Genomic DNA, 6,021 nt, shown 5'->3' on the forward strand with positions numbered 1-6,021 from the left:
GACCCCCTCTGCCTTGGCCCCGCCTCAGCGGGTTTCATCTGGAAGGTTGTCTGGAAGGACGTCTGGTCTAATTAGCATATTATGCTTTTATCATTATAGATAAAGAATCAAAAATAGAGCAATTTATTTAAAGAATAAAGGAAAGGCAATAAAGTTCTTGATAGTGAATAATATATTTAAATGACTGATTCACAAGGTAATTGCAGAACTCAGATAAAAATAGGAACATCTAGTATTATCTAGAGAGAAGCCAACAAATTAGGATGAATAATGATCTTTTAACTGAGATTGAGTTGGAATTTCATAAAGATAGCTTTTAAATGAACATATGAAAAGGTTTTCCTGGATATTGAAATATGATGACTATTCTGATATTTGAGGTCTAAAGCTCATTACCTTTTGGACAAAAATTCTGCTTCTGCAGAGACTATGATTAGTTTTAATAGTTTTTGTTTTATTTTGTTTTGTTTTGCATTAATCCATTATCTCTTCTTTACTTCCACTCTCTAGAATCTATTATTAGTCAATCTATTTCAAGTGTTTGTTTGGAAAGTCAGTGACATTCAGGAAAAAGTAACCACATATTGCCAGGTGTCAGGTAGCTATGTGTCACACCTCATAAAAACAGCTGAGTACTCAACCAAAGCAGACACTGATTCAGCAGCACTGTCAGATGGCATTGTTCCTGAAATATCAAAGGACAAGCAGTAAGTGACATTTGGGGAAAGAAAAGAAATTCATGTAGGTTACCATACATTTGACTCTTGCCTCAAGAAAAAAATTAAATATTAAATGTATATATTGAATTGACAGCACATACTAGAGTGGTGTGTGTGTGTGTGTGTGTGTGTGTGTGTGTGTGTGTTTAAATCAAACGCTATGCTTCTAGTAGATCTAGTAGATCAAAACTTTCTCCCAGAAACATGTCTTACTTTTCAAAAGTGGACAGTCCTGGAAAGAATCTCTTCTCAGCCCCTAACTCACCGAGAGATGCAAATCAAAATGACAATGTCACACCTGTCAGAATGGCTATCATCAACAAATGACAAGTGCTGGCGAGGATGTGGAGAAAAAGGAACCTTCATGCACTGCTGGTGAGAACGCAGACTGGTGCAGCCACTGTGGAAGACAGTATGGAATTTCATCAAAAAATAAAAAATGGAACTTCTATTTGACTCAGTGATCCCACTTCTAGGAATATATCCCAAGAAACTAGAGACACCAATCAGAAAGGACATATGCACCCTTACGTTCACAGCAGCACAATTTGCAATAGCTAAGATTTGGAATCAGCCCAAGTGCCCATCAGCAGATGAGTGGATTAAAAAATGGTGGTACATCTACACAATGGAATGCTACACTGCTGTAAAAAAGAAAGAACTCATCATTTGCAACAGCATGGATGGGACATGGAGAACATTATGCTAAGTGAAATAAGCCAGTCAGAAAAAAGATAAATATCACATGATCTCACTTCATGTGGTGGAATATAATGAACAACATAAACAGATGAAAAAACAGACCCAGAGACAGAGAAGCATCATTACAGAGGGAAGGCAGGGAGTGGGGGTAAGAGATCAACCAAAGGACTTGTATGCATGCATATAAGCATAACTAATGGACATAGACACTAGGGGGGTGATGGCATGTGCTGTGGGGTGGGAGTGGCTGGGGAGAGATCAGTGGGGGAAAAGGAGATATATGTAATACTATATGTAATATTTTAAACAATAACGAATTTAAAAAATAAAAAAAGAAACATGTGTCTTGCTCTACAAAAATAGCCTCACATTATCCTAAAGATTTTGACTAATTAATATTACATTCATAAAATATGAAAGGGCTGGTTTCTCTGTCTTCTTTTTAAGTGAACTAATATCCATTTTGGGTTCTTTCTAATTTTAACTTTTTTTTTCAGTCAGTCATGGCAGAATAGTAGGGTTGATTCTCAGTAATCATTAATCCATTCATTTAATAAGAATCTTTGAATGAGAGGTAATATATTATAGTGATTAAAAACATGAAGGTAGACATTAATCTATTTTAACTCCATTATTTATCAGTTCTATACAATGTTTCCATGGATTTCCTCAAATGTAGTTTAAAGATAACAGTGCTATGAGGTTCCTGTATTAATTGAGATGACCTAGGTATCAAATCTTCTCTGAAAAGGTTTGCTCAATGTATTTAGTAAATATTATATATTTAAAGCTATAACATTTATACCTGGAAGATAATCAGATCTATCAATATACAGATAAAACCACAGGCTTTAAAAATCCATTTTTAAAATAAAATGATTTTATTTAATAATTATTTGTTTTAAGTTAGCCACAAATAAATTTTAAAGGAGACTTGCTGCTCTGAGGAATTAACTTCATTTTGTGCAACCTGACAGCTATCATCAGTTTCATGTCAGCATTTTGTTTTCTACAGTGAACACCAATCAGAATCATTAAACTTCTGTTATGACAACTTTATTATACATTTCTGCCACTCAAGACCATTGCAATTGTCAAACCATTCCTTTAGTGCCATTTGCCTATGATATTTGTAAGTCTAATTGGTCACATTGAGGTAGTTCTTATTTGTTATTATTTTAAAAAATGTATTTGTTATTGAATTTAGAGAGGAAGGGAGAGGGAGAGAGGGAGAGATAGAAACATCAATGATGAGAGAATCATTGATTTGCTGCCTCCTGCACAGCCCGCTCTGGGGATCAAGCCCGAAAGCCAGGCATGTACCCCAAACAGAATAGAACCTGCCACCTCCTGGATCCTGGGTCGACACTCAACCCCTGACTCACACCCAGCAGGGCAGTTTATATTTTTGAACTATCTAACATGTAATGAAATTTGAACATGAACAGGAAAAGCATTAATAATTAGGCTGTACTATTTATTTTACCTACACTTACAAAATACATTTCTATGGTGTGTTGCCAATAAAGTGGCCTTTAAAAAAAAAATCAATGCATTAATAATTAGGCTGTACTATCTATTTTACCCACAGGGTGGCCAGCCTCTCAGGGAGAGTATGATGTGCTCTACCTGGGGACAGAGGATGGACACCTCCACAGAGCTGTGCGGACTGGAGCCAAGCTCAGCGTCCTTGAGGATCTGGCCTTATTCCCAGAGCCACAGCCAGTTGAGAATATGAAATTGTATCAAAGCTGGCTCCTGGTTGGCTCCCGTCCTGAGGTAACACAAATGAACACAACCAACTGTGGACGTCTCCAGAGCTGCCCAGAGTGCCTCCTGGCCCAAGACGCTGTCTGTGCCTGGAGCTTCCGGCTAGCTGTGTGTGTGGCCCATGCTGGGGAGCATGGAGGGCTGGTCCAAGACATAGAGTCAGCGGATGTCTCTTCTTTGTGTCCTAAAGAGCCTGGAGAACTCCCAGTAGTGTTTGAAGTTCCTGTGGCTACAGCTGCGCATGTGGTCTTGCCATGTTCCCCAAGCTCAGCCTGGGCATCCTGTGTGTGGCACCAGCCCAGTGGAGTGACTGCTTTTACCCCCCGGAGGGATGGGTTAGAGGTGGTGGTAACCCCAGGGGCCATGGGTGCGTACGCTTGTGAATGTCAAGAGGGTGGGGCAGCCCATGTGGTAGCAGCTGATAGCTTGGTATGGGGCAGCCAGCAGGGCCCCTCAAGCTGGGCCCACACTGTGGGGGCTGGACTGGCTGGCTTCTTTCTGGGGGTTCTTGCAGCATCCCTGACTCTCCTCCTGATTGGTCGACGTCAGCAGCAACAGTAACAGAGGGAACTTCTGGCTAGAGACAACGTGGGCTCGGACCTGGGGGCACCGCCATCTGGGACCACAAGCTACTGCCAGGATCCTCCCTCTCCCTCTCCCTCTCCTGAAGATGAGCGGCTGCCCCTGGCTCTAGGCAAGAGGGGCAGTGGCTTTGGTGGCTTCCCTCTACCTTTTCTGCTTGACTCTTGCCCAAGCCCAGCCCATATTCGGTTAACTGGGGCTGCTCTGGCCACATGTGATGAAACATCCACCTAGGGCTGGGCAAATGATCACTAGTGCATGACTGGCCACTGGAATGGAGTGACCATTGGGGTGTTGGGGTCCCTGGGCCTGGAAGTCCATCATGGCCTCTGAGTTCTCTTTGAAAAAATAAAAATAAAAAACATCAACAACAAAAAACAGTGCTCATAAATGATCTCTGTCACCATACCCAATTAAGAATGTCACTGCAGTAGGGAACATTTGTTGGTCTGCCTGTCTAGTATTCTTTCTCTTTTCTGGGGTAACTACACAGTTTTCTCTCATGTGATCTGGTTTGGACTATCTCACCTAGCACTCCTTCCCTACTTCAGAGTGGCCACATGGCCAAGGCGGGCCCAGGGCTGGTCACATGACTCAAACAGGAGCCATAAGAATCTTCACTGAAACTGATCTAGAGATATTAAGATGTTTCCCAGGAAGGTTCTACCTGGCAGGATGTAAATCTAACAGCAATCTTCTTCCCTGATTTAGAAAAAGAAACTATCTCTACAATGAAATCAACACACAAGTAAAAGCAGGAATGTAGACAGAAAGAATTTGATTAGACTATAAATCTTGCACACCTGAGACATATTTCTTCAATCCCAGTAATGTGTGCCAGTGAATATTTTGTATTTATTTTCCTTAGCTAGTTTGATTTGTGCTTTTATCCCTTAGAACTTAGTGACTCCTACTACAATTTGTATCCTTAAATATGGTAGGGATACCAAATTCTCCAGCAAACTCATCAGTAATATTTTAGCTTCATCAATAAAGGGTAACTATCTTGGAAAAGTTTTAGGAACAACGTTTATATCCTTAATTTTGTGAATTATAAATAAAATATGTATATTATCCTCAGTGTTTAACGAGTTTCCTGTTGTTCCTAATTTTGTCCTTGGGGTGCCCTATTTTGTTCTGTTTAAAGTAACCAGTTGCTACCTTAGTGTTTTTGTTGTCTGTCTCTGAAAGTGTTTTGTTTTGCTTCAAAACTAAATTCTTCAGTACTTTCTTCCTCTGCTTAGCTCCCTTCATGTGTAACTTCTAGGTCTTCTCATTCCCATGAAATCCTTAAGTCAGGTTAGACAGAACTGCATTATGCTCATGGGAGAAGGGGAGGAGGGAACCAGTTAGTCTCAGTTGCAGCAGGGGAGAATTTGAGCTCCCTAAAACCCAACCTGAGGAAGAATGAAAAGACAGCCACCTGGCATGTTCCGCCTTCTGGGTTCTCTAGTGGGAACAAATGCAGCCAGACTGACACCGATAAAACTTCCCTACCTGACTGTAGTTGTATGCCCTCCTGCATGTATGCCTTACTACATTGGTAAGCACTGTGGAGAGATGGGATGTGAATTATCTCCCAGAAGAAAGGACACAAAAGGCTGAGCAAACTCTGATTAACTGCCCTGAGTTTGCCAGGCTGTGTCTCCTGGGCAAGGAAAAAAACAGGCCAACAGGGGCTGCCCAGCTCATTTTCAAAACAAGATCATTAAGAATATTTACTGAGATCCGAGAAAATGGCGACCAGCAGGAAGGTAGGGAGGGAGAGAGTGTGAGAGCGCAAGGAAGTGATAGAGGAGTGTGTGGACGTGTGTGGTGTGTGTGTATGAGCTAGGGACAGTTAGATTCTGCAGGTCTTCTAAGGGGCTGCTAAACCGGGCAGTCTTAGGCAGCGGAGTCCCGCTGCTCCCCGCGCGGACACTCCTGGGCGGCCAGCACAGGCTCAGCGACCACGCCATCTTTGGAAACAGAGCTGCTTGAGACTAGCATCCTGGCCTCAGCACCACCCAGTCTGATCGCAGACGCATACCAGGACCCTGCACCCACTGGGGACAGAGACCTGTGACCACAGCTACAGACCTGCGGACACCAAAAGTTCAGAGATCCCCGCTGCAGATCCGTGAGTAACAGAGCCCATCCCCCCTTCCCGCAGGCTCGCGGGCAGCGCCGAGTAACTAACTGTTAGACCCACCCCTTGCCGGGGCCTCAGTGCGGCAGGAACTTTGGCCTGGAAGTGCGCGAGCACCCT

At 42.6% G+C, this 6,021-nt stretch overlaps 1 pseudogene across 1 annotated transcript; it reads left to right on the top strand.

Moving 5' to 3' along the window:
• The first annotated feature begins 3,011 nt into the window (after window positions 1-3,011).
• LOC102439330 lies at window positions 3,012-4,001 on the top strand (annotated as a pseudogene). Its single transcript, XR_001347021.1, has one exon. The product of XR_001347021.1 is annotated as a semaphorin-4F pseudogene (transcript).
• The last annotated feature ends 2,020 nt before the right edge of the window (window positions 4,002-6,021 follow it).

The sequence above is a fragment of the Myotis lucifugus genome, unplaced genomic scaffold (assembly GCF_000147115.1).
Source record: "Myotis lucifugus unplaced genomic scaffold, Myoluc2.0 scaffold_9618, whole genome shotgun sequence".
NCBI classification, from domain to species: Eukaryota; Metazoa; Chordata; class Mammalia; order Chiroptera; family Vespertilionidae; genus Myotis; species Myotis lucifugus.